Source organism: Saccostrea cucullata, unplaced genomic scaffold, assembly GCF_032062105.1.
Source record: "Saccostrea cucullata isolate Sc308-1 unplaced genomic scaffold, CSIRO_AGI_Scuc_v1 ctg2904, whole genome shotgun sequence".
NCBI classification, from domain to species: Eukaryota; Metazoa; Mollusca; class Bivalvia; order Ostreida; family Ostreidae; genus Saccostrea; species Saccostrea cuccullata.
Window position 1 is genome coordinate 80,994 of NW_026921980.1, and position 24,389 is coordinate 105,382.

General features: G+C 32.8%; 1 long non-coding RNA gene across 1 annotated transcript; it reads right to left on the reverse strand.

Annotated features, from left to right (window-relative positions):
- Positions 1-6,129: 6,129 nt before the first annotated feature.
- LOC134261011 (uncharacterized) lies at positions 6,130-7,078 on the reverse strand. Its single transcript, XR_009990701.1, has 3 exons — positions 7,007-7,078; positions 6,815-6,922; positions 6,130-6,191 (listed from the first exon to the last, which is right to left on the reverse strand). It is a non-coding gene; the product is annotated as an uncharacterized LOC134261011 (long non-coding RNA).
- Between the last annotated feature and the right edge of the window lie 17,311 nt (positions 7,079-24,389).

Sequence of the window (24,389 nt, forward strand, 5' to 3'; positions counted from 1 at the left end):
ATTTTAACATAAATAGAATAAACTTGAATTATAAATATTTTATTTATACAAAATTTTATTCACATAAAGTGAGTGGGATTGGGCGGCAGGCAAAGCCTATTTTAGCCCTCTCCCTACAAGGTCAAAGTGAACACACATTATATAGGTATGAAACTAAATAGACAAACATAGTAAAAAAGAAACAGAGAAAAAAAAGAGAGTAGAGAAAAAAATTACAATGTAGTTAGAAAGTGTTGGGATAAGTAACATACTTGAAAGTGTTAAATAAAACATTTGGTTTGGTTGAAATATGAGTATGACTGATAAGTAAACATTGATTGCATGATATGTGGCGTATGATTACATGGTACATATAAAACTTTCTTGTGGTCTGAATCCGAAAATTAACCTAAAAAATTCAAAAGAAAGGGGAAAAATTAGACAGAATTGGACTACTCGAAAAATGAAAAGAAGGCGGGGTGGTGGCGGCTTAAAATAATTTGAAGCTATCCAGCACACATGCATTTTCACGGTGTCGTCAAAGAAACTTAAATACGACGCTATCTGCACGATCGTGTCCAGATTTTTACCGGGCACTATATTCATTTGGTATTTCCTAAATGTTTTCACTTCCAATGAAACATTTGGTAACAAGATCAAAAGTCTATAAAATACAAAATAGGAGCAGAGCAAACACGGAGCTCCAAAACATCGGAGGTGGGATCAGGTGCAATAGAGGAGTGAGCATCCTCTCCCAAACCGGTCACACGCGTCGTGCACTCCTTGTCATCATCGGGGAATAACAGAAAAAACGTCGTCAATTCAGTGTATAAATAATGGACAAACGATTAGTTTAAAAAACGTCAGTCAGCCTATGACTCAGTGAAAAAATTTACTTGCTGACAAGATCATTTTATCGGCCATAGAACTTACAAAATGATGACTTTAAAAAAGACTGCTGAAATTCTTGTTTCATCAACCTGTTTGGCATCGTTTTAGAAATTGTTCATACGTAGATCAAACTCTTGCATATTGAACCAACTCAGATATATAAACTCCGTATGCAGAATCTTTATTGATATCAGGTGCTAAGGAGGAGTGAGTATCCCTACCATTCTAATCATACTTGTTCCTCTTATATTATTATTGTATCATATTATTTTTTACCGCATTCAAACATAGATATTCTAGTTTTATTACAAATAAAATGTTTAATAACTTACATTTATTATCTATATTCATAAGATTTTTCTTAGTAAATAACTTTTAAGATGCTTTATTTTTGTGATCAATAACAAAATTTGTTCACCACCTCTGATGTTTTGGAGGTCCGTGCTTGCTTTGCTCCTATTTTATATTGTTTTATGAACTTTTGATCTTGAAAACTGGTTTGACATCTCCTATGTTTCACATAAAATGAAAAAAAACCCATAAATATTGATGAATGTATGTAAATTGATAGAAAATTTAGTGTGAAGGAAATGACTGAGTCTGAAAAGAGTCATGCAGCATTTGACTAGATGGTATACATCAAAAGCGATTTTGCTTAATGTATTGAATGAGTGATTGTCTGTTGTTTTACGTCTACAACCTAAAGTGATAAAATTTGTTTATTATACTTGCATTGGCTTGATTATAATTTATTTTATCAAGTAATGTATTGTTTAAACAAATATAAGCATTAAAAAATTATTTCGGCTTAAACTGAAAGTAAAATTTAACAGTAGGTCTAAAGAGAATTTAAAATTTTTACCGAGAATGTGGAACAAGCATAACGTATGCGTTTTATGTAAGAAGAGGAGGGAAACTAATAATGAGGTTAATGGCCTGAAATATCTACATGATATTCGTAAAAAGACAAATGATTACTACTCGGTTAATTTAAAATGTCAAACGATCGGTAATACTGTATACAGGGTTATTTTCGCCCCATGTTATTTTCACCCTTTTACACTTGCTTACAATCTTGCCCCGTTTTAATTTCGCCCAATAACAGTTCTGTTTAAGAAATTATGCTTTGTTCTTTGAATTCGCCCCGTTTTAAATTCGTCCACTTGTGACAAGGGTGAAAGGGGCGAAAATAAAACGGGGGCGAAAATTTCCCTGTATACAGTAATTACGTAACGTTTGCTTTTCCAAGAAAAAAAATACCGCATCTAGTCTACTTGCAGTTTATTAGTATTTCCTAGAAGTTGGCATTTTATCTAAAACTAAAAAAATGGAATTTCAAAGCCTAAAAGTCATTATTATAATAATCTTGAAAATATCATAATGACAAAGTCATCATTTCATACGTTCTATGGTCAATACAATGACCTTGTCAGCAAATACAATTTATCATTAAGTCAAATGCTGAAAAAACTGACGTTTTTTATATTTATACTCAATCAAAAGTTCCCTTTTGGACTAAGGAAGAAATTCTTCAAAATTATATGTCAGTTTCTTTCTAAAAACACCTCATCACTAAGATATTGACAGTAGTGAAGGAAAAACTTCAAGAGTATTGTGCAACAATATATTCAAGAAGTGGTATGAATCAGATGTAGATGCTCAAAAATTCCAAGCGTTCACGGTAGCCTAGGATACCACGGAGTCTAAAACATCTATTTCATACTTGGATATTTTGGTCAACTGCCTTTACTTATGCTGCAATATGACTTTTTTAACTTCAATACGGTGTTTATGTATCTCAGTTGATTCGATACGCAGGAGCAGCGTATGAACAATTTCTAAAACTCGGGTAAATTATTGACAAACAAGTTGATGAAACAACAATATCAACAGTCTCGGTCATTTTGTAAGTTCTATAGTCGATACAATGACACTGTCAGATAAATTTGTCATTGAGTCAAATGCTGACTAAAGTTTTTCATACTAATTATTAGTCCATTATTGATACACTGAATTGACGGCGATTTTTCCGTTATCTAATGATTTGCTCACTCCTCAATGGCACCTGATCCCACCTCTGATGTTTCGGAGGTCCGTGTTTGCTCTTCTCCCTGTTTTGTCTCCATTTGTTTCACTTAATTTTATATTTTCTTGCACCTTTTGATCAAGAGGTACCTAAAAAGATTGCTTTCTTTATAGAGAAAGGGCTAATTAAGGAGATAGGGCAATCATATAATTTAAATCAAAACCAAAAATATCTGTAAGCATCACTTGATAACTAACAATAGTATTTTGTTCCATGTAGTATATAAGTTCATTGCAATATGTTGATCTAGGGAGGAAAAACAGTTACTTAAGAATGAACAAACAAAACAGCATCGTTCTCCCATCGGAAAGATCTCGTTGTGTTATTCGCTTCCAACAACTGTCGTAGGAATGGGTTGTAGGTAGGACTTTGCATGCATTAGTTTGAAGTTACGCGTTAAAGTCCTGATGCACGTTTTTCATAACACGTAAAAATAGATCTTGACAAGGAGCACATAAAATTGTGACTGTTCCTTTTGCATTGTTTTATGGGCAAGCGCTGTACTTGAGAATGATATCTAAAATTTAACATTAGAAGTGAAAGTCAGTTTATATTTAAGTTATTATTAGAGATTTCTATGTATTTGAAGAGGATATAAAAACGGATGCGAAATCCAAGAGGTTGAATCAGGTGCTTAAATGGAGTAACCATCCTCTTAAACATTACTTTGTTTGTAATATAAGCACTCTAATCTTCGTGGCATTAAGAAGAATATCGGATATGACATTTTAACACAATACAAAGGAATAAAAAGGAATAGCTGAGATACAATTTGATGGTTAAAAATGTTTATGTTATGGTAGCAACACAACGGTCAACGAATGCTACTATTATTATCAGTAACAGTCCCGCAGATATTGTCAATGATGGCTACTTCGTTTGTTGATTCGCTGCAAATAAAGTATTCAGTTTAAATTAGCATTTCTACACTATCAGGAAGGTAAAAGTCGGTACAAAAAATAAAACTGATAAAACAACAAGAAAATAGCTTCAGAAAAGTATAAAGATGACCTCACTGCTCAAAGCTTAAAAATCTCCTCATAAAAAGCCCTTTTAAGTTTTAAACACAAGGTGTAGACATTTTAGTAAATCTCCGCTAAAATTTATAATATGTATCGATCTAAATTACCTACAAGCCCTTCAGCTGAGACATATAAAATCCGTATACAGGTGACAAAGGTTTATTGCTACATATGTAAGGGAAGTTGATGATTGTACGGTGAACCATCACGTTTATCATAGAGCTTTGTTGTTAGTATAATATATATTAATGTGTTGACACACAAAAACAACCAATGCTTTACAACTAGCTGTTGATATAAAATTCTAGAGAAAGCGAGAAAAATTAAGGGACGTTCACTTTTTTAAACAATATATCACTCTGAAAATCTTACTTATATATTTCCTGTTTGTATAAGAATCCATTTTAATCACCACTATTGCATTGTCTTTTTATGAATGTTCTCAAACCTGTTAAACAATTCTATTTTGTCCCCCAAATCACATGAACTTTAATCGGGTTGTGTTGGACAATATTTCATAACATTTGCATTCAAAAATACCAAAATTCTTTGAAAACATAAGGAGAAACTTTTGGACAAAATAAACAGAAGCAGATTATATAGTCGTTAAATCCCCCTTTCTTCATCTATGGTTGTTGTGTTTATGGTTAGGCAAAATCAACATGCTTTGATTTCTGACCGTTATTCCAAATTTAGTGACTTACTTTTATTTCATAAAGACAAAAAATTTTGTCACAAATCATTGTAAATATCCTTTACTGAACCTCAATTCACTGGACCTTAAAACCCGCCTGTCCGTGCAAGGTAGTTTGGACACGGCAGTCCAGAGAGGAGAAGGACGTTTCTCGACCCTCTCACATACAATTTTGTTTTGGTATCCAGCATTGATATTTTGCATGTACCGAGTGCAGGGCTTGCTCTGGTACGTTTATAATGTCATTTTAGTTATTTACAGTGTAAAGTATTATTCATTTTGTATTTATCTATTTTTAGCATGTATTTAATTTGATTTGTATATATTTAGTAACACGTATTTGACTATTTTAAAGTACGGTGTACAAATCCGTAAAGTAGCAATTCGTAATTTATCTGTGTAGGAGTTGTACGTATAATTTCAACTTCCCATGACTATGATTACATAGGTTCCAGCCATACGTCAAAGTTGGTTAAACAGTGAGGTTGCCCAGTGTATATCGCCCTTGGAGTGTAGTATATTCAGCCTGTGAAGTGGAAAGCAAGACGCGCAACTGGTCACCAGGACAACAGCAGCAATCACAATGACTTTGTACATTTTATCATAAATTATTAAATATGTAAATTGTAAGAACGAAACAAGAATTCGAGTTATATTTAAAATTTGTAAAAAGGTAAAAATGACAATATTTTCACTGAAATAAAGAGATAACAAACCTGCAGAAGTACACATTTTCCGAAGATTCACCGAAGTTGGAGAAGTTTGCAAAAGACTGATTGAGGATAAAACTTCCATATTCAAACTTTGTATTGTCTTGTATTTAGCAGGATCAACTTCAAGTTTAAAAAAAAATATATATAAAAATCCTAAGAAAATATGATTTTTGATATTAGACGAGAGCAATCCGGGTCTATAGCCTTTATTCTGTTGGGTTCGGTTTTGATAATACCCTTCGAAAATGCAACATGAAATATTTTTGAAGCTGAATTTGAAAAAATGATAACATCTTATACCTCAGAAAACCAATAATTAAAATAGCCAAAAAACTAGAAACATTGCTCTGCTAAATCTCTAAATGATTTTGAAAGTTCACAATTTGTTCATTTTTCTTTTTTCATTAGGAACATTTCTACCTGATCGAAGTAATCAATGGTAACAGAAATATAACTGAACAAGAGTAGCAGGTAGAGGAACATTTATCTCTGACAAACACAGGGGGAGTGTCATCAACGTTAGTAAAGTTTACATTCAGGATTGTAAACACGGTATGTGGACCGTCCTGAAGAAAGTAATGTCAAGAATTGTAAGTATTTTATTGCAATTTTCCATTCCCAAATGTTCTATTCGTCCCCCTAGAGAATTTTTCACTCATTTTCACTCGTGCTTACCTCAGCAGTGATATAAGGTTCCTCCACCTTTCCCCAAACCGCACTGGATTCTGGTGTCTTCGTTCAAAGTTCTTCATTTGATACAGAAATCCTGTTGTGGTGTTAACAGTAAAATACTCGCTAACATCTGTCTAGGTAAATCTAAAATGTTGTTTAAAATGCACTGTATGATTCTCTACACCTTTATATCATCAAACAAAAGAACCCAGAAGTATAAAGTTTCATTTAACAAAAAAATAATACTGTATGTTATAATGACTCTGATCATACGTGTTCCAACACTACATAAGTTGAGAAGCTAAAACAATAAAAAAAACAACATTTTATTGATTCTTTGAAGAATTAATGATTGCAGCATGTCATATTGGATTTGTAGAACCTAAAATCTGTGAAATCCCAATTTCACTGAATATAAGTCTACGGAATTATTATAATGAGATATGAAGAAAAAAATAACATCAAGCTCAAAAGGCAAATGAAACATGTACAGGAAAGGAACCTACATGTACAAGAGCCTCTTAAAGCATAAGAGACGGGATAGGAGTAAGCATCCCGTGTTTATCGTTTACTCCCGCCGTGTGCTGCTTGTTCTAATCAGGAAATCGGAAAAATCTGTAAACCATTCAGTGTGTAATTAAAGGCCAAGCAACAACCTGAATTAAACACTTCTGTAACTTTCAAACATTCAATACTTCTTACTCAGTCTTCAGTTCCTTTGTTTAAAAAAGCTAGCAGAAGACATAATTTCTCTCACCCCTGCAGTAGTCTTTGATATGCCGACTATAGGGGTGACCCTAGGACAGTCACGGTCTTGAAACAGATCCAGCATACGAGCAATGTAAATTGGAGTCGGTCCTTTGTCCTAAAATGCATAATATATTTCGAAAGTAATCACATAAAATTATCCAAATATCAGTTCCCGTGTACTAAATTTCAGGTAACGAACCTCCTGTATCCTGATAGTGTTATTTTTGACAGCAACTGGTGGATATTCGTTCACTGGATTGACGCTAAACATATATTTTCAAACCTAATGCAACAAAATGTAAATTTTTGAGAAATAACAATCGATGGAAGTAAAAATTTTCAATAAAGATAAAGAAATGTTGTTATTTCAGAGATAATCTTACTGGTGATCCATCATTATTTTTACACGACACCCTCTGTGTGAATTGCTAAATCACATATGAACAAATTAAAATATACATGATTGTATTTCTCTAACAAGATAAACACTCATTACTGGTAACTTCTGAATGGCTTCTATTTACAATAAAATTCAAGGAGATAAGAACAGTATTCAAACTCAGTCCAATCTCATTTCTTCAAAAATTCATATATTTTGCACCAATATAAGATTTTTTGTCGGACATCAATTATATTTAATAAATATTGGCATCTGCATGCATCGTGCATCAAATTTGGCAGTATGATATCAAGATGTCTGAACTAATATGTGGATACAAAATACTTGTAATGAGAGTAAGATTAAACCTAAGCATGTAAAACTTTACATGGTTGATTAATCTTTTGCACCTATATCTTGCACAATTGTATATAGCTCTATTGAGAAAATGGTATATGAAGAAAAGTTAGAAAACAAACATTAATCTAAAAAGTCCAATGCAGATTTGAAGCAGAGAAAACACTGAGCTCTAAAAACGTCAGAACTGGGATGAGATGCAAAGGAGAAGTAAGAATCCCCCAGTCACACCTGCTGTGTGCATCTTGTCATGATCAGGAATATAAAAATTATTTTAGAAACAATTTTGACGAAAGCACAATGTTGTGACAATTTGTTTGACAACGTCATTTGACATTCGACGACAGTTTTTTTTAACTTCAAAACGATATACATGCACAGTGTATTTTTTTTGAAAAAATTGAAAGACATGTGCATAGGTAAACATGTTCATTATCCCATCATGATTTTACATGTTATTAAAAAAAACAAATATTCCTGTTTGTAAAAATAAAATTCAATTCTATTTTCCATACGTTTGCAACATCCAGATCCACAGGTCTAATCAATCCTATTTGATAACTGTTGTTAATGAAATCTAACGAAACACGTGGGTTATCCTCGGTGATAGACCATTTCTGTGTTGACCTTGTGACGCAATTATATTAAATCCTATAAAAAGCAATATTGCGAATAATCTCTCCATCATGTGATCAAAATCGTAGTTATTTTTCCAGTTTTACACAAAACAACCACAGAAAAAAAAACACTTTAATTACTCCTGTATTTGTAAGAAATTTTTTGAGAAATGTTGTTTAAATCCTCTGTTGTTCTAGCTGCGTTTTATCACGGTTTCTTTGGACATGAAGAACCTGTCACCGTAAGAATCGATATCTTTTAGCTGGATAAGATTAATTCACCGAATTCGGCTAATTTCATCAAAACTGTTTTCTCTTGAGCTGAGTCTGAATACAAACGGGCATGATTGTTTAAGTTTCCTTGTTGTAAAACTCCCGTTAAATCGATCACAGCGGTAAAACCTCACATACCTGCATTTTTATCACCTGGATAGGTGAACTCCCCAATAAAATCTATCGTCAATTCTCAAACTGGCGAGGATAGCATGAACACTTCCTCTAATAGTAACATTTATAATTTCTTCTTTATCATATTTCAATATTTACATTCAATACGATTAAAGATGTAAAGCAATATTTTATTGAAGTGAAGAGTTTGGTGAACAGATTATCAAAAGGGTTTATTACATTGAAGTATTTGGCTTGACTTGACTTTTGACTCCTAACTAAATATTTTTATGTTCATAAACTGCAAGAGGTGTAAAGGGTCATTGCTATAATTCTCTGAAATGACAGATTTATTAAAAGGAATTGATATAGGATATTTAGAAAGAATATACTATGTTATTTCGTGTTCCCCTCTACTGATGACCCTCCTGTGCTCCCTTATCTCTCTAGACATGATAAATAAGGACCATACACAAAATGGCTTTTTAATATTTCTTAACAGAATATTATAGGAATATTAAGAACGGTCTGTCAAACTGCGTTGACGGCATTCAAAATGAACAAATATAAAAAGTTAAGTTATTGAAAGATTTTATTCCATGGGTTTAAAATGTTCGCAATTTAAAGTGGAATATTAGTTACTCGGTTTTTTTTTTCATGGATAAAGATGAGTTTTGCTACATTTCGTGGTTGGGCATGAGTTTGCTGGGCTTCTTTTTCCATTGGCTTTCGTTGCAAAATACAAATGGAATAAGAAGATTGCACTGAAATAATTTATTAAACAAAATATTAAATAATGGGTTTATCTCTTGTGACATGAAAATGATTCATGTATATACATTTTTTTAAGCCCGATTTTTTCTGGCGTAATCTGTAAATATTCTATAATTTAAAAAAAAAAACATCAAACTTTCTTGGGTCGTTTCCAGAATTTTGAAAAAAAAGTTGACCTTCCAGATATAAGCATCACATTGTTGATAGTACACATTCTTTAACTTTTCAATCGTCAAAATCAGTTTCTTAAAATTAAGTAAGGTATATTTTCACCTGATCATATGGGGTTTATATCTTTCAGTATCTTCAGCATGTTCTAGGTATTAATGATTTCTAAAACGAGGTAAGTTATAACAAAAGTATCAGCAGTCTCGTTTAATATCATCATTTCCTAAATTCTATGGTCGATACAATGGCAAAAACAATCTATAATTAGTTATTCATACTAATTGTTAGGCCATTATAATATCACTAAATTGTCGATGGATTTTTTCTTTATCATTGTTCGTGACAAGGAGCACACGGCGGGTGTGACCGGTCGACAGGGGATGCTCACTCCTCCATGGCACCTGATCCCACCTCTGATGTTTTAGAGGTCCTTGTTTGCTCTGAGCCTTATTTGTTTAGATGGACTTTTGAGCAGAATATTGTTGGTTATCTCCAACTTATTCTGCTGCAAACGTTAGGAATCTCTTATCGATTAATTTTATCTGTTCTTGTTGATTTAATAATCTGTAGTTTTCCTTAACAAGTGCACAGATGCACATTTTGTCTGGATACAAAACTATTTGCAAAACCAATAAATTGTTCTATAAATCTGCTACAATTAAAACGTAAATCTGTAAAGTATTTGTTTTTCCTTTATGAAAGACGAATGAGAATTTTTAGATTTGAGGTAAGGTTTAACGAACAGTTTTAAAGCAATAAATGATTAGAATGAATTACTCATGCATTGAAAATTTTGTAATTGAATTTTATTGATCAAGAATTGTCTCATGTAGCTTATATCAACATGAACGAAGCAGATAACAATTTTATAGGACCTTTAAATACTTTAATGCATAATTAAAGACTGTTTTTTATATACATAATATTCTGATACATTGAACATTTGTCATAAAATTGCTTAATTTAATAAGGCTGAAGCAAATTTGTGAATTTGACATTTTTACAATATGAAACGTTTTAGACATTAAGAGATATTAAAAATCTAGAAATGAAATAAAGTACTAGCTATCCAAAAATATAAATCTAAAGTTCTAATTCAATGTATAAATCAATTTTATTTTAAGATTGAGAAATACCAGATCATAAAGATGTCAAGTAGTTATAAAGTAGATGTCATATTAGGTGCAGAGTACACCGACCATTCAGTTGATTCTTTATCATACTTATAACCTATACAAAGATTAATATGATGACCGTGCAATCGTAGCATAGAATGATTTCCGATTATAGAGATATTTGTAAACTAAATTCAAAAATATATATACACGTAGAAGCTCCTGCAAACCTAAAAACTCATGAATTTAAAGTTTGTGGCTTTAAAAACAAATTTAAATTTAATAAGATGATTAGTTGAAAAAATACTTTCGACAACTCTTTATTGAGAAACATGAGAGCTAGACAATGCATAACTCTATAGTAAAAGTGCTAACTGACGTCTTTCAAACTTTTTGTAAGCTCTAAATTGCAGATATTAAAAAAGCGTGGATAATAGTTGTTCTGTTATCTATATCCATTTTCCACAGAATAGTAACATAAATGTATATCTCATTGTCAGATTTGCACATTTATCATGTATAAATAATGATTATTAATAGTGACATTAAATACGCAAATTTAATATGATTATATTCAATACCGTTATCACACCAAAAATTGATTTTCTTTAAAGTAAATGTATAACTAATTTCATGTTTTGTATTGCATATTTTCTTAACATAGAAATATTGAAATTTTGACATAAAAAGAAGTGATGATATTTGTCCATTTGAAATGGATTTGAATGTTGACCTCAAAAATAATAATGTTAGTTTGCAGAGATAAAGAAATTTTCAGTATCACAAACACATGTAAATGCATAAAAACTTAGATATGCACATATTTATTTTGCTGTCTTTTATCTTTTCTTCATAGCGATATTTAAAAGTGACTATTCTAAAAGTAACCCATAAGTTTCAAAATCAAATATACATACGTCTTCTTTATTTTGAACTTCCTTACTACAAGGAAGAGATAAAAATAATGGTCGGGCGTGGTTTGTAGATTGTAATTTGCCTTAAGACCATATTATTCATCACCTGCACACAAATGTATCTTAAATGCATCTTTGTGAAATTATCACATTATAGTTTGCTCATAAAAGTATTTCTTATCTAACTTCTATAGTTTAAATTGCATAACATATGTTTAAGCAAAAAGATATATGCTTCTGTACAATGTAAATGTTAAAGCAACTTTTCCGTTATTTCCCAATTATGACAAGGAGCACATGGCAGATGTGACAGGTCTGCGAGGATGCTCACTCTTCCATGGTACCTGATCCCTCCTCTGATGTTTCGGAGGTCTGTGTTTGCTCTGCTCCTATTTTGTATTGTTTTATGGTTTTTTGATCTCGAATACTGTTCGTTATCTCTTCATATTTCATGTTCCAATATTACTTTCTGCGGAGCATGAGGTCATCAAGTCGAAACTATATACAGTTGTATATATACCCGGTATATCAGAACTATTTATTGGATATCGACCGCATTATCAAGTAATCCTATTGACAACTGATAATTTATCACATTAAACACCATTAGACAAGATAAGACCCATGTCTGACCTAAGGGTTAATCTCCTGACAGAGTATAATGGTTTGTGCTACATCATATATCACTGGTCTCAGGAATGGTAAAAAAGCATGGGAATCGAAGCAAGACATAAAATAGTTGGGTAAATCTATCAGCTTAAAAAGATTGTTTCCATTCTTATTTCATACATACAGTTTTCGTACATGTGACATGTGGTAAAGGAAAAACAATCTTGGAACTTTATAGTTTTAACATAAAGATAAGGATTCCCAAAACCAAATTTAAAAACGTTCCCCGCCGTCACGTTATGTCCGCCGTCACGACGTTTGTAAGGTATAAAACAGATTTAAAGTGTCATTTTCTGACAAAAATGTCAATGTAGGTGTTTTAAGCCTCGAAAATTTTGATAAATTACGTAAGAAATTATCTTTGTACCACGTACTCTACCAGCGTTCAAAAGGCACAGAAGATTAAACAACACATCGGTTAGGTAAAACAACGTCTGTTGAGTCACGTTTTGTCCGCCGTCACGTTATGTCCGCCGTCACGAAATGTCCGCCTCTTTTTCAGAAAAATCGTCACACTATGTCCGCCGTCACGAAATGTCCGCCTCTTTTTCAAGAAAATCGTCACACTATGTCCGCCGCTACAAAATGTCCGCCTTTCTTCCAAACAAATCGTAATATTATGTCCCCCGCTACAAAATACCTTCTAAAACAAAACGCAATATTGTCCGCCGACAAGAAAAGTCGCCTTTCTTCCGAAATGAAAAAATCGTCAGATTATGTCCGCCGCAAAGAAAAGTCCGTCTTTTCTCGGTAAACTCGTCACTGATCACACAGTGTCCGCCGTTAAATGTCCTTCAATATTTCGGATTGTAAATATCGTCTCGTAATGTCCGCCTTCACGAAATTAAAGTACGCCCTTTCTTTTACAAAACTGAGACTTTTTAACTATATATATAAATATATAAATGTGTACATATAACTTTTTAATAAACTTTAAATGTGTACATATAACTTTTTAATAAACTTTAAATCAAATTTATTTTAATCTTTTTAAATTTGGACAAACCAATACAGAATATGTCCCTTTCTAACTTTTAAAAATGATCACGTGTTTACTTCATCCAATGGGGAACGCGTTGCGGGGTCTCACCTGGCCGCAGGTAGGTATCTGTTTTTACTTTGACCCCTGCTGCGCCACGTGACAGGTTGATAAGAAAAATGAAGACTATCGGGTAAGTATAATTATGTTGTAAAATAATTAAAACAGACTGATGATGTATTTATATTAATTTTCTATTACCATCCTCTCATTGTTTATAAGATAAAGTCCTTCCAGATATATTTTCAAGCAGAATGTTCTCAAATCCAGCAATGTTATCTATTTATCATTCTTCATGTTTATTTTAACTAATTATCATTTCTTGAAGTACTTTTTTTTTCAATTTTAACCAATGTGTATTGATTTGTTAGGGATAATGTACATATACTACATAATATTATCATTTAAATATAAAAATAAAATGCAAATTGGTTAAAATTGAATTTTTTTTCGAAGCGAAATATTTCAGTTTCTAATTTTATAAATAACTTAGTTAATTAAGTTAATTTTTCTCATAAAATTAAATGCATCTGTCGGTTTATACAATACACGCAAAATCTTGTTTTTAGCATCTTTATAGTTAGGGGGGTGTTTTTTTTTTAAATATTGTTTTCATGATGGTTCAAAATTGTAACTATTTGCTTCAAGAATGAAAGAATAGAATAAGCAGTTCGGACATGTTTAATTGTTTATGAATAGAATCAGTAATCTATTTTTAAAAAAAAAATACATGGAGAGAGAACCTTTCAAAATTCCCGAAACTCAGGAATTGAATGCAATCTCATTGTTTTGAAGTTAAAATTTTTCCCATGCTATAAAACAAAAGGTGTGAATCCCAGGTGTCTGTTGAAAAGGGCTTCATTGTTTTAGAATCACAGGTGTCATTAAATGTATAGTACACATCCTGTCTCTACCTGAAAGGGGGTATCTCGGTTGCGTTTGATGTAATTTTGACATGCCCCGCAATCAGTGCGATGTCTTCCATCGGTGCCTCCTACCTATTCCCACTTTTTAAAAATCTCAATTCCACCTATTCCTGTTTTTATTACAGTAATTACATCTCACCTTGGATTTACATGTATTTTATACATTTGAAGACAGAAAATAAATAGTTTGAGAAAAAATTATTTATTTTAATCAATATATGCAATACATATACAAAAAAATGCTATAATAAATTTAATTATTTGAAAATAAAGGGTTACAAACCCCTTTTGTATCTTTAAGTGTAAACGTAAAATGGGAAGATTTGTTTTAAAAATGCATTTATTTAAAATGGCTGAATTTTAGAAAATATAATAAATAAATTATCGGGAAAAATCATTCATCAGTAATTCAATAAAAATTTCCAATGTTACTTTTAAATATTAGTAAAAAGTCTGATTTAGAATTTCAAAAATCTATTTTTCCTTTCAGTTGTTCATTGATCAACTGTTGATACAGCAGTTAAATCATTTGGTTTACTTAAAAATTCCACCTATTCCCACATAAAATGTTACTTTTTCCTACCTGATTTTCAGAAAGTGGGAATAGGTAAAACGAACCCTTGTATCTACTTAAACTTGCTAATAAACAATGACTATTTTGATTTTTTTTTATTTTGAATACTTATATTTTTAATAAAGGTATAATTGTATAAATACAAAACCTACACTGCCCAGAGTACGGTATCAAGATACTTACCCCGTTGTAGGAAACCAGACAACTACATAAATGTTAGTCTTCAATTCCTCTTATAATATCAGTAATATTATGAGAGTATTATTTTTTGCCCAATTATTTTATTTGATAAAAGACGAAAGGTACAATACATAAGCCTCGGGAGAAAAATGAAAGAAAGGAATGGCTAAACTAACAAAAACGCACGAGGGCTAAGCCTCAAATTTCAATTCCTATTTTACATGTTTGACTATCTCTAGAGTGCGACAAAAAGTGTCCGGAAAACAAATTACACAACATCAAAAGTACACACATTCACAGTTATATGTTCAGAAACTACATGCCAGGATGACGGAATATGTACATGTAGCTATAAACTATGAATTTAAATACGATTGCAAGATTGGATTTTTAAAATTATAAAGTTTATAAAATAAAGTATCGTGAATGTGTAAGACAGATTGAGAATACAATGCTGGATAACTTAACGATGAAATCTTCAGATTTAGAAGTTAATCAGAAGAAGCCAGCCAATGTTCATATAATTTAGTTCTATATATTCACTAAAACAAAAGAATTGACCAGCATGAGAAAACAATTTCATGGAAAAAGTAACATTTGAAACGAATCTTAAATTTTTTTTTACCGCAATGACAGATTTTTCCCACACTAGTTTGTATTTTACAAGTAACGTTAAATCAAGTATTTACAACTTTACAATAAACCTCCAAAATTGGTTGAAACATCTTATCTTGTTCCGTAAAGGGTTGATTTTCTATGAATTTTGGCCTAGAAGTCCTTCAGGATAGGTCTGCCCCTTGAAAAAATTATGATATTTTTGTGATAGATTGAGATCAAACTTCCGCCAGAGATCGTTTGTCTCTCTGTAGATGAGGCCTCAACGGGGAGTATGAGATTGAGATTACGTTGTATTTCCATTAGTGAACTTTTCAGAATATAGAGCCGCGTTTGGTCGACTGACTAGGACAGCATGGTATAAAACATGCCAAACTCAGTTCAAATTTTAAATGTACCTGCCGCTCCAGTTAAAACTTAAAGGAACTTAAAGACATGTAAGATAGTGAGAACCCTTATTTTATCGATTATAAATAAAAATACGACATTTCAGAGGCATGTGTATTGTATTTAGATGATACTATAAGATAAATAGATTTGTTTATTTTCCAAATTTTCACAAAAGAGCATGGTTTAACCCCCTCCCCCCCCCCCCCCCTGAATCAACCCTCGCTTTGAAATCTTCCGACACCTATGATAGGGCTCTAAGAAGTGTATGTAACTCTTCTATGGCGGAAATAGAATGTACCTTTGAATAGAAATAATGGGCATCACTGCCCTTGAGTTGAAATTCACCAAAAAGAATATAAATAAATAGAACAACAGTTGAAATACGTGCTGATAATTTACATTCGAGGTATCGAATCATTCTGGTGCGTGCCACACTTAATATTATAGTTTTAATTTTTCGCCCTTTCAAAGACTATATTTGGATTTTTTATACGCTTGTTTATTTTTCTTCAAGTCTCTGTCTTTTTGCATGTAGACCTATTCTCGATACATATAGTAACAAGAAATACTAAAAAGAGATCAAATCTTTACATTCCAATGTACAGCTGTGCTATTAGTCCTTCTCTGGGTAACATGTAGTACTGTTTTAATTATTTGAGCTTAATATATCAAGAATAACATACAGTCATGTATACATTTGTTTTGAGTCAATGTTCCCGTTTGAAATAGTAGGGACACATTACACATAACTGTTGTCCTTTGCATGATTTCCAGGCGCGGATCCAGAAATTTTTTACGGGGGGGGGGTCCACCTCAGTCAAAAATAAAAACCCAATCCCAGAAATTTCTCGACAAGCAAAAAAAAAAAGGGGGGGGGGAAACTCGCCCAAACTTCAAAAACCTATTTCGTAAGGGGGGGGGGGGGGGGGGGGTAGTGGTGACTTCTATTGTCTCCAATCTTTCACTCATCATACCCATTTCACCACATATTCGCGTTTATCAGGGGGGGGGGGGTCCATGGTCACTATTTTCTTGTTTTAGTATATACATTTCTTTACCTGGTAAATTCGACGGGGGGAGGGGGGGCCCCCCCCCCCCCTCTAGATCCGCGCATGATTTCATTTAGGCCTATAATTCACATATATTAATGGCATGATCACGCATTATATACTTAAAATCAGTTGTTAACACAAAAGAATTGTTTTTCAGAGACAAGACATTACATGTACCACATCGTCGGAAACCCACGGGCGATCTCGTCTTTACTTATCACCGGTTCCTACTAAATAGAGTACGCTAGTACGATAGAGTACTTTAGAGTATGTTAGTAAAACAAGCCCATCGATCCCTATATAATTCAGATCCCTATTTATATTGAAGTCAACATTAACATAAAGCTTTTCTCAAATCCTTTGGAAGATAAATCTTTTTTCTTTAATTTTAAAATAATGCACTAATTAAATAACCTATAAATAAAAAAAATCTATCTGCAGTAGGCTACTCAAAAGATTGTAACTTTTACTTGGAGAGGTTACTGCCCTTTGTTAACTCTCCTGTTAAAATTGCAGCATCCTGTTGTGATTTCCAAAGCGTTCACTTTCAAAAAGTCACAAATTTTAAAAAGGTTAATTATGTGTTTACGGAGCTACCAATATGCGGCTTTTGACAGTCACACGGAAATAGGTATGAACAATTACATGTAGGTGTTTAAGGAGTAGAGTATCAAAGAGTGTTTTTTTAAAGACGTACAACACACTGGGGGAGATAACTCTTGCGATTTCAATTGAACGTTTGACGTGACGTCAAATTTAACGTCAAAAATAAAGCGTTCAAATGACGAGTAAAACGATCCCGATGTATATCAATCATAAAAGAAAAATGGGATATGGGGCTTGGCTGTGATTATGAGTACCATACTCAATCCATACGTATTTATTTTCAATTAACCCGATTAAACTCCGTAAAAAAACAAGACATAAAATACCATCCCTTAATGTTTATTTCATTTCATATACAAAAAATTGTATTCTTGATCAAAGCGCAGTATTTTTTTATTCTGAAAATTTTATTTTACATTGCCGAAATTCTCATTATGTACAGTTGGCTATATAACATTCCGATTAATGGTTTATATTATAATTTGTGCATTTACGATATAAATATTTTTTTCTTCTTTAATTAAATAAAACAACAATAAACGGTTATTTGAGTTGTTTTGCTAGGGCACATCTAAGGCATATCTCGCTGAAGAAGCACAGGTGCCCGTAGTCAATTTCAAGTTCATTTATTTCACTCACTGTCACACCAACATCAGACCAGTGGTTCATGAGGTGCATTATATAGATTAGTCGTCAAAATTGTAAGGGAAATAATAAATATAATAAATATAATTATGATACAATAGCATAAATGAGAGGCATAACATGTGTGCAAAGTATAGGACCCCCCCCCCCCCCCCCCCCCCCCCCCCCCCCCCCCCGCCTCCACCTTTGAATACATGATCATACTAAAATTCAGATTCGAAAATCACTCAGCGAATGATTAAATTTAAGGAATCACTGGCTGGTACTTAAAATATTAAGAGGCAGTCCACCGAAAAACTAGGCAGTATTGTATTAATAGGCGGCACATCGAATGTGAGGAATATTTGATATTTTATTAAAACAATATCAATGTAGTCCAAAAGGAATAATGTATGCGAAGATTTGTTTGAAAACTGCTTATTTAGTAAAATATCCCTGTGTTTTGTGTTTTTGAATTCCCCTATTCCCCATTTTTAAAAAGTGAGTTATCTCCCCTCAAAATCGGAACTCTTCTACACTAGCATAATTTCCGCGGACTACGCATTACGATAATCCAACAAAATAGTGATCATCTTACACACTGCATTTAAAAATTTTAAAAGAAGGAAATGGTTTGCAATTTTTTTTTTTAGATAATAAGCGATTTTAAAGGGTTTGTTAGCCCCTCCCCTTTCTAGAAAGCTATACGAATTAGCCAGGCACGTAGCATTGTCTAAAAAAGTTGGGGTGGGGGGCAGCGGAAGAAATATTTTTTTCTTACCTAGAAAAAAAAAGGAAAAAAAAGTGGGGGTGGGGCTTAGGCCCCTTGACCCCCCCCCCCCCCCGTTGCTAATTTCCTGTTAGCTGGCAAACAACTTCATCAGAAATTTGCAATTTTATGGTGTTATTGTAATTTTTTCTTAAAATCTTACATGTATAATCTACGGGATACATCTTATTTATGTCTTAAAAAGGATAATTTACAAAATACACGTAAGTTTTAAATAAGCGTTGTGGTGAAACCAGGAAGATGAATTTCGCTGGATGTCAGTTGAGTGTGTTACACACTTAGACTCAGAATTGACCATAAGAATGTTTCAAATCAACTTTCATGCGAATTTGATTGACACTGAGATGATGCACGAGGGTTTCGTGCGTACAAGTACAGAGAACGAATGTGTAAATGGGTTGGACAATTGGATATGAACCAAAGTTGTGGAAATGAAAAATTATTAGAATTATTAATTGTGAATTTAATATAATTACGGTACATATATTTTTTCACAGATATACATGTTTGTCAGTTACACGGGGTTTCAAGAGTCTCTCTCCCTCCCTCCCTCCCCCTCTCTCTCTCTCTGATATTGTTTTTTACACACTTTGCAAAAAAGAATAACTAATAAAAATAAATATATGTACTGTTGTTATTTTTATTAGTCTTTCTTCGTTACATGAGCACATGAGATTAAATTTAGAATTCCATTCAAAGTTTTAATACTATACAGTGAATCAATTATTTTACAAATAAAAAACTCTGGAAACACGGTTAATTCAAATGAAATAGGCATTTAATTGTCAACAAATGTGTTCTTGTAAGTAAAAGTTCTATGTTATGACATACAATCGAGCAAAAACGCAGTTTCTTGGTATCGGTCGCGGAAGACGAACTATACTGCTGTATATTCAGCAATTTCAAAGGTAAAACTGTAGATGTATATGTCATCAGTCTCCAAAAGATTCCTAGATATGCAGAGAAGAAAAAACAAAAATTGGCTTTTGTTTAAAAAAAAAGGCCTATTCGAATATGTATCAGCATTTTATCAGTAGTTTGTTTCGTTTTTTTTTTTGTAAGAGGGGGGGGGGGTGGCTTTATTATACTACTATACAGTTTAATACAAATCCAGAAAGGGACTATGAGTGGGCAATTTAAAAAAGATACGAATCAGTTAAGATTTCTTTTTATTCACAAAAACAATAACATTTTTCCATATGACAGCGGCATTACACCATGAACATATTTTCATCAAGAACGTCCACGGAAGTAACTTTATTTATAGCGCATGCGTATTAAACACAGTAAAAGAGTTCCTTTCAGGGGAAATAACTCACCTTTTGAAAATGGGGAATATAAACCATTGAATGTAGGTCAGAAACAAAGAACTGTAATTTCTAATACATTTTTATCAGGACTATAATTCACACTTAACTAAATCTAGACATATTTCATCTTTTTGTTTAAAAAATAAAATCGGTGGGGAAAACACTTTTGATAGTAGTTTTCTGGCAAAATATATAGACGTTTTTGTGAAATTTTGTGATGAAGGAGTTATCTCTCGTGGCATCGGTAAATCTGCTAAACACCTTTTTATCTAGTCTCGTTTTCCCCAGACTCTCGCTCTCGAGACTTTGACCGAGCGAGAAAAATCTCGAGAGCGAGGGTCTGGGGAAAACGAGACTACTTTTTATCGGAATCCTAGTGAGATAATTAGAATCGATACACTAAAGAAAATTATTAAACAAAAAATAACTTTAATTTTTAAAAAATCTTTGCCTTTTTAGCTCACCTGACGAGCTTTTCTGATCAAAATTTGTGCGTTGTCTGTCGTCGTCGGCGTTGTTGTCGGCGTAAACTTTTCACATTTTCATCTTTTTCTCAAGAACCACTGGACCAATTTCAACCAAACTTGCCACAAAGTATTCTTAGGTTAAGGGGATTCAAGTTTGTTAAAATATATATATCCTTTTCCAAGGGGAGATAATTGTGAATTAGTGAAAAATTAATGGCATTTTTCAAAAATCTTCTTCTCAAGAACTACTGGGCCAGGAAAGATAAAACTCATGTGGAAGCATCCTCATGTAGTACATAGATTCAAGTTTGTTCAAATCATGACCCCCGGGGATAGGGTGTGGCCACAATGGCCGATTAAAGTTTTACATATGAAAAATCTCCTTCTCAGGAACCACTGGGCCAGGAAAGATGAAACTCATTTGGAAGCATCCTCATGTAGTGTAGATTCAACTTTGTTCAAATCATGACCCCTGGGGGTAGGGTGGGGCCACAGTGGCCGATCAAATTTTTACATAGGAATATAGGGAAAATCTTTAAAAATCTTCTCAAGAACCACTGGGCCAGGAAAGATGAAACTTATGTGAAATCCTTCTCAGGTAGTGTATATTTAAGTTTGTTCAAATCATGACCCTTTGGGGTTGGAAGGGGGTGTCAACATGGCTGATCAAAGTTCTACATTGGACTAGATAGGGAAATCTTTTAAAATAAACATTTTTCACAGTACTTCAAAGCCATGATTAGTGATATTTTGTGGAATCATCTTTACTTTAAATTCTAGTTTGGCACAAATAATCAAAACCCCAGGGAGAGGGTGGGCCACAATAAACCTATAGTTTTAAAATATATTATATAACCATCTTTAAGTAATAGCAGTCATGATTATCAACAGCGTTATGGTTTTATATATTTCTCTCCATAAACCTATGATGCTGAAAAAAGTGAAATATAAAGGCAAATTTTTAAAGCATCAAAAGTACATTTAGCATAAATTTATCACATTATTTATGGGAATGCTTAACCTTCATGATTCCAAAATTTAAACACATGAATTGTAAAACCATCTGTAAACTTTCTATCTAGTCAGTAACTACATTTATAGCGTCTTTTTGATAAACCCTCAGCTTGATTAAAAATTTGTTAGCATGGCAGGAAAATTCACTTCAAGCGAGATATATTAGGAGACACTTATAAAGTATTGGAGGTGAAAAATGTATGAAGCTTTTAATAATATAATTGTAAAAAATGTAAAATAATCTTTTATAAATGTAAAGGAATATACATGAACTATTTACCAGTGTATTCTTGAATGTAATAATTTATAATTAATTTGCAAAGTAATTGTAATTTAATTAATTACCAAAATCCATGTAATGGTCAAGACAAATATATAAAGGTTTTGGGATCTGCAGTAATCATGATTATAATACAAGTATTTATATGAAGCATTTTTGGGTAGTGTAGAATTAAATTTGTTCAAATCATAACTCCTAAGGGTAGGGTGGGGCAATGTCATATGCTGTATTAATATGAAGGCAATCTCAAGAAGTATTAAAATTCAAGCCCCCTCCCTTCAGTGAACGTTTCAGTTCTGGTCTGATTTGTGCTTCTTCCTAGCCGATTTGTTCAGGTGAGCGATGTGGCCCCTGGGCCTCTTGTCATAATTTTGTTTTGTTTTAAATGGATCTTAAGAAATGTTCACAATCACAACAAATATTTTATTAAAAAATCGTCTGCAAATAGGATCCCTCAGATGGTTGAAATGTTGACGTGCATGTTGAATTTGCTACACTACACCCAATTTCACTTGATTATCAGGTGTAAATCGTCTACACCACGTGTAGTAAGGTGTAGCCTAAGCGCGCCCTTAATAATAAAGCGTCAAAATGACGAGTAATAACAATTGTAAAAGAAAAAAAATTGGGATATGAACTTGATTGTGATAACAAGTACCATACCCAATCCATGATTATTAATTTTTTTTAATAAACCTTTATATTATATAACTTTGTGAAATTTGGTAATCTGATGGGTCAATGATGGGTCAATACGAAGTATTATTTTTTAATAACGACCGCTGAAAGCGAATAATGACTTGCACGAGCTGCCTCGTTTTCACTTTCGCTTTAGCAAGTTGTAGGTGAGAAAAATTTAAATGATATAATGAAGAACTCTGAGACTAAGAATACAAAACAATTACAAGCATATCTGTGAACATTTTTGGGAATACTTAGCACATAGCATTTCATGGTTGAATTCGACTTTTGACGCTGTTTCCGCGATTACGGAGACTAAAGAAAATAAAGACGAGCGTGCCATGTATGATTATTTCTTTCCGAAGAAGTCATATGAGCACAACATCTGATCCAAAATATGCAAGTACGTAATGAAGTTCTGTTTCTGAAGATCAAAAAACATTGGATCGTCGTGGGCTGTGCTCATATTATAATTCTGTGCTTAAGGTAGTCAAAAACACGTTTTCTGCAAATTTCAAGAACATTGCAATTTTTCAAACCTGTTTTTCAATATCTGGATTCCCAAAACGTTATTTTATTAGAAAATGAAAGCAGCTTTATTTTGATGTAAGAAATGAGAAGGAGGAGGATATTTAATTAATTGATACAAGTACAGGGCCATTTTATGCATAAGATGGCTCTTGTCCTTTGTTAAGTAGAAGAGTTTTTTTGTCCAATTTTGCCAATTTTGCCACGTAAGACATGCTATAATTGTTTGAATTTTACTTTGCATTAATTATTTCAATTTCCAGTATTATAAGAGTGATATTTTTATAATGTAAAGAAAATGTTAATGCCCCACTAAGCAGTATTTGTAAAATTTGTATAAAAAAATTGTGGTTTGATAATCTAATCTTGGTGAGTATTCTCTTATATCTATCATCAATAGGTTTTGTTAAATTTTTACAGCCATGTTTGGTTTACAAAACCTTTTGGATGTAAATAATGGACCAGTGTATTCCAGTGATGCTAGAAAAATTAATTTGTTGCAGATTAGCTAGGTTATTACGGCGGAAATGTCATCTCGAGAAAACTACCGTTGACCAAGGCAAAGTCGATGTCAACAAGGCATTTCGAGGGATGACATTTTTACGTTATCCTACAGCCATGTTTGGTTTACCTACATGGACCAGTGTATTCCAGTGATGCTAGAAAAATTAATTTGTTGCAGACTAGCTAGGTTATTACGGCGGATGACATTTTTACGTTATCCTCGCTAACCTACAACATTTTAGTGGGTCATATGAGTTACAAGGACCTTTTGCTATCTGTTTGTGTTCGTCGTCGTGCGTCATCTTTTACTTTGCTACACAGCTTCAATTCTGCAAGAGTTGAAAATCATAACAGCCATGTTTGGTTTACAAAACCTTTTGGGTGTTAATAATGGACCTGTGCAGTCCAGTGATGCTAGAAAAATTAATTTGTTGCAGATTAGCTAGGTTATTACGGCGGAAATGTCATCTCGAGAAAACTACCGTTGACCAAGGCAAAGTCGATGTCAACAAGGCATTTCGAGGGATGACATTTTTACGTTATCCTCGCTAACCTACAACATTTTAGTGGGTCATATGAGTTACAAGGACCTTTTGCTATCTGTTTGTGTTCGTCGTCGTGC